General features: G+C 34.0%; 1 long non-coding RNA gene across 1 annotated transcript; it reads right to left on the bottom strand.

Moving 5' to 3' along the window:
• Positions 1-2,686: 2,686 nt before the first annotated feature.
• Positions 2,687-3,280, bottom strand: LOC145029270 (uncharacterized). Its single transcript, XR_013676436.1, has 3 exons — positions 3,210-3,280; positions 3,011-3,100; positions 2,687-2,781 (listed from the first exon to the last, which is right to left on the bottom strand). It is a non-coding gene; the product is annotated as an uncharacterized LOC145029270 (long non-coding RNA).
• Between the last annotated feature and the right edge of the window lie 7,402 nt (positions 3,281-10,682).

Raw genomic sequence — 10,682 nt, 5'->3', positions numbered from 1 at the left:
AAAAATTAATATACCTCACATATTTATATTTCCTCATCTTTAGTGCTCAATATCATTTGATTTAATAATTGACCCAGCCCTTGTTGTTTGAAAAAAAACTCTCCACTTCAATTGATATTTTTTTTCACGAAAAACAGACATGAGATAACATATCCAGTGTTTCACTAAGATTTCGAATATTGGTTCCGAATTCAAGTTGATTCTATTTTGCCTCTTCCTCGGAGAAAGACGATCAAAAAATTCCCAATCATGGTCCTTGCGGATCGGATCATCCCTATAATATACAATGTCACTTCATCTTTAGTGGGCGATGAGATATAAATATGTGATGTCTATTAATTTTTTTAAATATATAAAAAAATAAATACATAAATAAGAAAATTAATTAAAAAAATAAATTAATAAGGGCACAATAGTCTTTTAAGGTAAGATAGAGACCAAACGCACAATAAAAATAAACAGTATGGACCATCCAAGTTAAAAACATAAGTTAGAGACCAAAAACACAAATTCCCACAAACCACAGGGGCTATTCGTGTAATTTACTCTTACTTTTCGTTTTGTTCATATTTGGGTAACTATTTTTTTTTATACATCTAGGTAATGAACTTGTTGAAAGTGTTCACATCTAGGATGTAACCTGCTACAGCCGATCATAATGGTAATATATGAACACTTCCAACAAGTTTGTTACCAACATTTGTACAAAAAAATGATAATTACCTATATATGAACTTACTGAAAAAGTTAATTACATTCCCAAGTTGATATTTTAAGTAAAAATATTTTTTTATATATTTAAATAAAATGATATTTAATATAAATTAATTAATAAACTAGATAAGAAGCCCCCGCTTCGCGGGGCTTGGATTCGACACTTATGTCAAAGAAAACCGATGGAAGACATTAGGGTAAAGATGGTGTCATCGTTTATAAGTCGTTTGTCATGGAACTATGATGCTATAATTGGTTGACTATGAAAGTATGATGCTTAAAAAATGAAATAAAGTAGAAGCCAACTGAGATATATTCTCTTTTTAAAACACATATGTTGGGTACAAAATTAATTTAACCAAATTTAGTCAAAGGCAGCACCAGCCCAAATTTCTTACTACTCCAGCTAGACCAGCTAGACCTCATGCATGGATTTTGATTCTACTGATTCCAACCTGTTAACAAAAAGAGATTAAAAAAAAAAAGTTGCCCTTTCAATCATGCTAAAATTCAGATCATGATATGGGATATTATATGAAGACTAAAAAAGTCAACAGAAGTCAAACTTTTCCACATCTGGTCTGTAATCTGGGGAAGAAGCAATTTCCCCAGGTCCTAAAGTTGTTAGTACGGTCTCCTTCTTCTTGAAGGCTGCAATTAAAGAAAAAATAATATGTTATTAAAACTAATTTGAGAAGAATCCATCAACAATTAAAGTTGAAAGATAAAATTACTTTTTATTTTACTCTTCATCAATAGTTTATATTTGAAGGTTATTGTTATTGATATCAATTAGGCTATAAAAGACAAAAGGAAATTGGTCCTTATGATAAAGATGTTAGAAGAATGACTTATCTGTATAACTAAAATCATCACACTTAAAGCCCCTGACATCAAGTAAATATTTAGCCCTAAAATCAGTTACACTTTTAGAGCAAACAAAAATTTTCATGAATTAACAATTCGAACCTAATATAAATAATCAAAGAAATGCATGGACCTTAGAGGAAAACAAAAAAACAAAGGAGAATGTGAGGCCTGACAAGAACGATTAAACAATAATCGAATGATTGAGCCACGAATCTAAAAAAAACTTAAAATCATCATTACGATTAAACAATAATCCAATGATTGAGCCACGAATCTAAAAAACTTGAAATCATCATTCATCAACATACCTCGATATCTGTCAGCACCATCCGTGTGTAAAAGTACTTACCTAGACCACACAACGGTGATGCATCAGCAGTCCATTTGGAATAATGATTCCAATAAGGAAATAAAATTAGAAGAAAATAGAGGTTGTAGAAGAGAAGCATAATCTGAAATAAACAACCAAAAACATTTTTCATCTGAAAACAATGCCCTCTGCTTATTGATGAGCAACTTCGTTGCTTTAGATATCAGTTATGGAAACCTGAAAAAGTTTGAAGTAGAAGTTTTATATCCTGTTTAACTTGGACAGTATCTGTGTAATGAACAATGATAAATTAAGCTTTTTTTGTTGGAATAGGTTCTTAATTCACTAATGATTCTAAATTTTAAAGAGTGTTACGAACTTGTCAGTATCCACAATCTTTTGGATTATCTATGAAATCAATATTTATCCTTTTGGAATGTCCAACTCTTGCAAATAAACAGAAAATAATAGACATTAGAGTGTAGAATGTAAACAATCATAAAAAGTACATAAAAGCTATAGCATAATCTTGATGTCTTGTTTTGATGATATATTAAAATGTGCATGAGATATTCATAAATCATACCTACAGGGATAAATGCGAAGTCTGCTATCCTTTGTTCAATGTCTATCACTTCCCCTTCTCAAAAACGTCCCTGAGCTTGTACGTAATCTAAAAAATAGAAGTGACGGATGTTATTAACCTGTCATTAAAAAAACCAGTTGTATTCATATGATATTATTCAACTGAAATATAAGTAAAAAGATTAAAAAAAATTCAGGACAAACCTGCTATCTTTGGTTTGACCAAGCTTGCTATCAACAATTGTTGAGTTTTCCATGTGAGGGTTGGCATGATTTATCAAATAATCACACTCTTCTTTTGACTGTTTCATAACATTAATCAGAGTCAATACTCAATGTTCAATACTTCAGTATCAATTATATGTTATGTTCCTACCAATGTTGGTGTTTATTTTTGACATGATGCATTAAGTGCAACATAATAGACAAAGCCAAGAGAATGAGACGTACAGAAAGTAATGGATAATTATGTGTGATATAGAAGCTAAAAGCCATATAAATATTATCTAGGAAAGAAGAAAGGCTACTCACCAAGATATTGTGATAAACAAAGGCTCTAGGCTTCCAAGAGAGAAATAATATATCGTCTCCACTGCCAATCCCTTTTACAGAAAAACTTTTCTGTAAAAAAAATAACAGATTTATATTTAATATATTCAATAGAAGAAAAAAGAAACGACAGCAGAGTACGGTTTCGATTTATGAGGAAAGGAAAACCATGTTAATTTACCTCTGATGATACTGCAGATCGGAAAAACTCTTGTTGGGATTCTCTAGCGGCTCCATAGGCCGTTGGTCCCTCCTTGCAACCAAATCGAATCTATGACATAGCAAAAAATCAAAGAAAAGGAATCAGATGGAATCAAACTGAAGTACAATTTAACTTTTGTTTATTCATTCAGACATTTATGCATTCAAAAGAAGATAAGACAGAGAGAGAAGATGATTAAGAGCTCAGTGAAATCTTACCCAAACGGCAACAACTATAGTCGATCTTCCCTTTGAAACGCAGTCCATCTTCCCTCTCGATATTTACAATCCTTTTTACAAACAAATTAAATTTAGAGATTGTTGTCTGCGAAACAAAATCCATGTAGAGAGAGAGTAAGCGACACACACAGAGAGACCAAGAGTTTGTCACCGTCGACGACCCACCTCCTTTCTTGCAGTTGGTATGTCATCGGTAAATGCTTTCCCTCCTGCTAAATGCTTACTCGGGTTCCTCTTGAAAAGCCCTAAAACAGAACACGTATCAACCGGAGACGATGATTGGTCGAATTTAGGGTTGTTACCGGGAGTATACACGGAAGTGAAGTCGATGGATAAATAAGGCGAGTAGAGGTGAAGTCGATGGAAGAATAAGGTGATGGATAATGAGTTCCGATAAAATTAAAAAGGCGAAGATGAGGTGTGGGACGTCAACCATCAAAACACGCAACACCCAAAATCAGACACCACCAACACAACAGACGTTGATTTTATTAAAATCGAACCCAAATAGAAATACAAACAGTTGATTAGAACGTAAATTGTGCAAGAAATCAGAAACTTACATGGACATGACTGCTGCCGGCGACAATACTTTCTTCGTCCTTAGACGGGGGAGGCAATGATTATTCTTGAAGACAGTAGAACAAAACAGGTGGGTATTAAAAAGGGAATGTGTAAAAGTTGATCGGAAGAAATTGGAGGCAAGGCCACCAGAAGGATGTAAATCAATTGAAAGGAATAGGTTATGGTGGAACCGTGGAAGGAAAATGAAAGCGATGGAAGGAACCAGAAGGTAGAAGACGGATATTGATGGTGGAGAGTTAATCTAACCGGGAGGGAAACCTGATGAACAGTGCTCGTATGTGGTAGTGTTAAACCGACCTCCTGAGATGAAGACACGTTGCTGCATGTTGGAAGACTTTGATTGGAAGTAAGAAACGGTGAATAACTGTGAGTAAAACATCTATTAAAAGGAAGGTTAGAGAAGCATATGAGTCGGTGAGGCTGATATGGACAGAATTAATAATAATAATAATGCAACTTCAGGCAAAAAAGAAGGACGAATTATGTCAATCCCTTAGCTACTTTACTGTAGCTAAGGGTAGACAATTTTAATATATTGTATAATGAAACTTATGTTAACGAACAAAAAAATATAGTAAATAAGTAATAATTTGAAATATAATAACATAACATTAGTTGCCAAGTAGCATTTATGGTAAAAAGCAAAATAGTATCATTAATTATGACATTGCATGGTAAAAAGCAAATTGTTGAAATTATATAAGATAAGGTTAAAGTTCAAAATAAATATAACAAAAGTTATATCATCTTTAACAACTTAGCATAAAAAATCTTAAATTTAGGGGTTGATTAAAAAGATACCCTACTTTATAATTTAGACATCATATATAGTTTTTAAGATATTTTTATTGGTTGAAATTACATTGCTTTTTGAAAAAGATGATTATAAGTAGTTAACTAGAGGAGCAGTCGGGTACGTATCAAAGGACCCACGCATTTTTTCGGTAGAATATCTAGTAAAAGAAATGTATCCAGCTTTCCCACTGGGAACGAGGATGGGGTCTGGATAGAAGTCAACTAGAGAAAGCATAATCCAGTCATCACGTCCTACTACATCACAAACATTCTAGTAGGAACTGAGAGATTGGTCATCTATGAAGTTTTCAAGGAGTTTGGAAAGATTGAAGATATATACATCTCAGGCAGAAAAGACAAAGGTGGGTCTTATTCCGGCTTCGTTAAGTTCAAAGGAATGGCAAATTTCAAGGAATTGGAACATGCCATGCAACACGTGAGATGCAGGCATTGTATTGTCAAAGTAAACATAGCAAAATATGGCAAGGAAAATCCCATACGTAGAAACTTGATAAACATCAATAGGATGAACAAACAGCCCCCTAAACAGTCTTATCCACCTCCATTCATCCCCAAAAATGTTCATGCAACAAACAGGGACACCAGAACTTATGCTGAAGCAGCAGGAAAAACTAGAAATATCACTTTCATTCAATTTGTCAAATGTTATTTTGTGGTTATTTTGAGTTAATTTGTTTTCCACATGTCATTTTATTAGTTTTTCTATTTTATTAAATTTCACACAATATTTTAATGTATTAATTACAATAAATGTAATAACAAATGGATATCAATTTAATTAATGAACTTATCTTTTAATTTCAAAAATTACAAAAAGTTCATTAGTTTCTTTTGTTTATTGATTTAAATTATTTATTTAAATTTAAAAGATAAAAACATTTCAATTATAATAATTCATTATTTTTTTTTATTTTCTTATAAATTCAAAAATCTCAAATATTTTGACTTTTATATTTAACTTTTTTTTAAAACAACACATGTAATCCATGAGTTTCAAAACTAGTATACGAAAAATAATATCTATTTTGCAAACACGTAAACCTCAAACCTAAACAATCTTTGTTAAAATGATCACCACCGATCTATATTTTTCTCGACTATTTTACTAGTAGTTTTATTATTGTAAGTTATTTTCAAATTGGTTTTCTCAATTTTCTAAACATCGAAATCTGTTTAACTTGTGGCTGAAGACTGTAACGTGACAAGAATCGATGATTTATTGTTACTAGTAGCATTTGTTTTTGTGTTGTTTAGTGTTTTTTGATATTTTTGTGGTGTGTTTCAATTTTTGAAAAATGAAATTGTTTTATGTTCTAATAAAAATGAGATATGTTTTAAGTTTTAGTTTTAAGTGGAAATTTTGTAACATACACATTCATTAATTGTGTATTGTAAATTATAAAAGTGAATAATATTACGAGATATTATGTAAATTTGAATGTTCAGTTCTAACAGATGGTTTTTCCAAGAAATAAAGTAAAACTATGCTTAGAATCATTCAGAATGTATTGGAAGTCTTATGAGATTCCAATTAAAAACCAAATAGTGAAATTTAATGAAAATATAAAATTTGAAATAAGTAAACTTTATTATTGAAAGTTGTAGATAATCTCGTTAGAAAAGTTTAGGCGAAAACCTCATCGAAATCCGAGTTATAATGAAGAAGTTATGACCAATCGAAGATCCACGATAAAACCGGCAAACACTATGTCGCGTAAAAAGTCAGTTTCCGATAAACCTTTTTAGCATTAGTGATCTAAATAAAAGTTATAGAACTCATTAAAATAATAAACTTTTATATATAGAACTTTTGAATTTGACTTCGTATAAGGAACTTATGATTTTTCTAAGTTTCAGAATAGTAGTACACAACTAAAAACTCGAAATAAATATCGAGCGATATTTAGCCAACACAACCTAAACGAGAATCGAATGTCTCGTCAATAGTAGTGCAACGGTAAAACGTTTGATAAAAACGGACGTCGGATGAAGAAGTTATAAATTTTTAACGGATTTTCCTGTCCCGGTCTATTAAAAATAATAATATTAAAATTAAACTCAAAATTAGCCGACGGAGTCTAAACAAAATTTGTAGAGTATAATTTTACCTACTCGTGCATATAAAGAACTTCAAAAACAGAGCTCGTATGCGAAAGTTATGAATTTCGGAAGTTTTTGGCTCAAAAATCGAGAAATTCTTGAAAACCAAGAAAAATTGCATGAACAGAACCCGTACACGTCAATCAGATTCTCGCATGCATGACCCATGTCGGATTATGATACGGCCAAAGGGAGGCCCAACCGAAGCATGTCGCGTGTTCAATGTCGTCTCCGCCTCGTGTTCGACCCGTCGACGCGTGCTGCTTCCAGATTCGACCGAAGTCGCAGCCAACCGGCGTCCGACGCGCCTCGCCCCGTGTCAGGTCCGAGCCTCTCCCTTCTACCGCATGTACCGATTCTCGTAGCCTTGCACCACCTGCCCTCCTTTCCTCTTGCTTCGGATCCGAGGCTCGCAGCTATATATAAAGGCTACGAGACCTCCCGGGTAGTTTTGGAGATTTTACCCTTTTTCACCCCCTTATTCCATATTTTGGCTATTTCCACTTCCCCCGAAGCCCCGGTATTATTTTAACACCCGAAACACGCCCCGAAGTGCCCGAGAAGCCCAAGAAATTTATCTTTTCGGTTTGAAGCTCTACCTTCGCAGAGCCCGGTTTTCAAGAAAGCTCTCGGTTTTTATAGAAGAAAGCTATTTATAGGAACGAAGTGCTGCACAAATTAGTATTTTAACCCCTGGTTATTTCAAATTGAGTTTCAATATATAGGAACAATTGTATGTTATGTGCTATATGTGCTATATGCTTTTCAGTTGTTATTATTTCCACTATTTATGATAACAAAGTTATACCTTTGACCATGTGATCAGTGAAAGGACTTATATTCACAGTGGTACCAGTATGTAGCCTCTTACCATGTAGATCATGTCTCTGTAAGAGAATGATTTCTATTCTATGATATTGGCAAATGGTTAGACAAGGCTATAAGCCTGAAATCTACCAAAATGTTAATGAGAAATTGTATGTCTTCTGTGTCATTTGGGCCGAAGCTTTATTGATGTATATCAAGTTTGGAAATTGTTATGTCTCATTGATTTTATATCTTTGAATCAAGTCATTGATTGATATGGAAAGTTTGTCACATGATTCACATATGCCTTTGTTGTTCATTGTCCCTCTTTGCTTCTGCCATATTGAAGTATATATATGGCATAACGTTATATTGTATCTATTATTGAACTCACTAAGCGTCACCGTTTACCCTCTCAATGTTTTAATATATTGCAGGCAATAAGCACCCAATATAGCTTTGTACTATTGGAAGAATTAAAATAGTCTATACTATTACTTTGTATTTAAGTTTTAGTATGTATAAAATATACAATATCTTGGGTAGTTTTGTAATAAACTTAAACTTAGTCGGTTTTATTCAGTCGTTTATAAATAAATTATCAATGTAAAATATTATTTGTGAATATGCATATAGCATGTTTCGGAGTAACAAATTGTTTTAGTATTATGAAAGTGAGGGGTCTTTCAATCATGGTATCAAAGCAGTAGTTTAAGCGAACTAAATGCCACGGATTGGCGTTTAGACTTAAACTATTGGAAGTTCAATATATGAATTGTTTCATTGTAATTATATGGATACAAACCTTAGGAAAGACTTAAGTAGGGTATCAGGTAATGATAAACCCTAATATTCTAAAATACAATGTTATGCCATATTGCAGAGCAATGACTGAACAGGTTAGTAGCCATACCCTAGAGGCGGGTGGAGGTCCTCAACTTGAGGAAGTGAATGCTCCAGTATCTCCTCATGAGGAGCGACTCTTGGGTAAACTTACCGGTGTTATTCGACAGACTCTCGAAGAACACAAAAAGAATGGTGATAAAGGAAAAGAGAAAGCCACTGTAGAATCTTCAAAATGGGAGGTGAAGCGTCCCTCATTTAAAGATTTCAAGAGTAGTGGTGCTATAGAGTTTTTTGGTGTTCTTAATTCCATTGTCGTTCTTACCTGGATCCAGAACACAGAGAAATTGTTTCATATTTCTCATGTGAGTAATGAAGACAAGGCTAATTATGCTTCTGCAATGCTCATCGGAGAAGCCTTAGTTTGGTAGGAAGCAACATATGAAGCTCTCAATGGGTATGAATAGGAGAATTTATACTGGGAAATGTTCAAAACTCATTTGCTAGAGAAGTATTGTCCTCTAGACATGAGGAGGAGATTGGAGAAGGAATTCCTCGAGCTCAAATAAGGAGGATGACTGTGAATGAGTATGAAACTCAGTTTAATCAAAGAGCAAGGTTTGCTACAAAGTATATTCCAACTGAAGATGAGAAAATTCAGTTATTCATGGAGGGACTACGACATGAAACAATTTTGTTGTCAATTGGGATGTTCTGTCATTCGATAAAGTTGTTGAGTATACTCGAAGACGCGAGCATGACTTAGAAATATGTGGTGCCATTTTTACTGTTCCAAAGCATCCACGTACTGAAAGAACTATTCCCGTTCCCTCTATTCCACCAGCTCAATCTGTTCGATCTGATCCTAACAAACAAGTATAATCTCAGAGTGCTTTTCGTGGTCGTGGTAGATCACAATATTTTTCTATTCAATCGCCTTCATGTCTTGTTTGTGGAAGGAATCATCTAGGACAATGCAAAATAGACAAGGAATCCATTGTCTGTTATGAATGTGGAGAAACGGGTCATATAAAGCCAGCTTGCCCAAAAAAAAGATGTTACTTGCTATGCATGTGGTATTACTGGCCACAAGAAGTGTTTTTGCCTTACTCTTACTAGTCAGATGACAGGAAGTCAAGCTACTATTCAACAACCGGAGAGAAGTCAAGCTTCTGTTCAACAATAAAAGGGTACTCCAACTAAAAAGGAGTAGGTGCCAAAAGCTAAGGGTCGTGCATTCTAGATTACCACAGAGGAAGCACGGGAGGACCATCATGTTGTGACGGGTACATTTCTTGTCAACTCTAGACCTGCTCACATCTTATTTGATTCTGGTGCCTCATATTCTTTTGTGTCTTATGAATTTGCGCATTCTTTTCAAATTGCTTTCTATGTACTCACGTAACCATTTCACGTAGAAACTGCGGGAAGTATATCATTACCTGCTGATAAAGTCTATAGGGATCGTGTCATAGAAATTGAAGACTATAATTTTCTTGCTAATCTGATCCCTATTTCCTTGCCCAAATTTGATATTATTCTCGGCATGGATTGGTTGTCAAAGAACCCCGCGAAACTCTTGTGCTATGAAAAGATAGTACGCATTCCTATTCAAGGAGAGAATTCTATCTATGTCTACGGTGAACAAAGAATCATAAAAATAATTTCTTTCCATAAAGCTCGTAAATTCATATCGAAGGGATGTTCTATCTATCTAGCCTACACAGTTGATATCTCAAAATAGGAGAAGAAAGTTGTAAATGATGTTCCTGTTGTTAAAGAATATCCTGATATTTTTCCCGAAGAATTGTCTGGACTTCCTCCGGACAGGCAAGTAGAATTCTGAATTGACCTTGTGCCTGGTGCTGCTCCGATTGCAAAGACTCCCTATCATCTTGCGTCAGCTGAAATGAAATAAATGATGATCCAACTTCAGGAATTGCTTGACAAAGGTTTTATTCGACCGAGTACCTCTCCTTGGGGTGCTCCGTCCTTGTTTGTCAAGAAGAAGGACGGATTAATGCGAATGTGTATTGATTATTGTGAGCTAAATAAGGTGACT

This window comes from Lactuca saligna, chromosome 2 (assembly GCF_052625555.1).
Source record: "Lactuca saligna cultivar CGN05327 chromosome 2, ASM5262555v1, whole genome shotgun sequence".
Taxonomy (NCBI): Eukaryota; Viridiplantae; Streptophyta; class Magnoliopsida; order Asterales; family Asteraceae; genus Lactuca; species Lactuca saligna.
The sequence above is the reverse complement of the archived record's forward strand: the minus strand, read 5'-3'. Positions and strand labels throughout refer to the sequence as shown.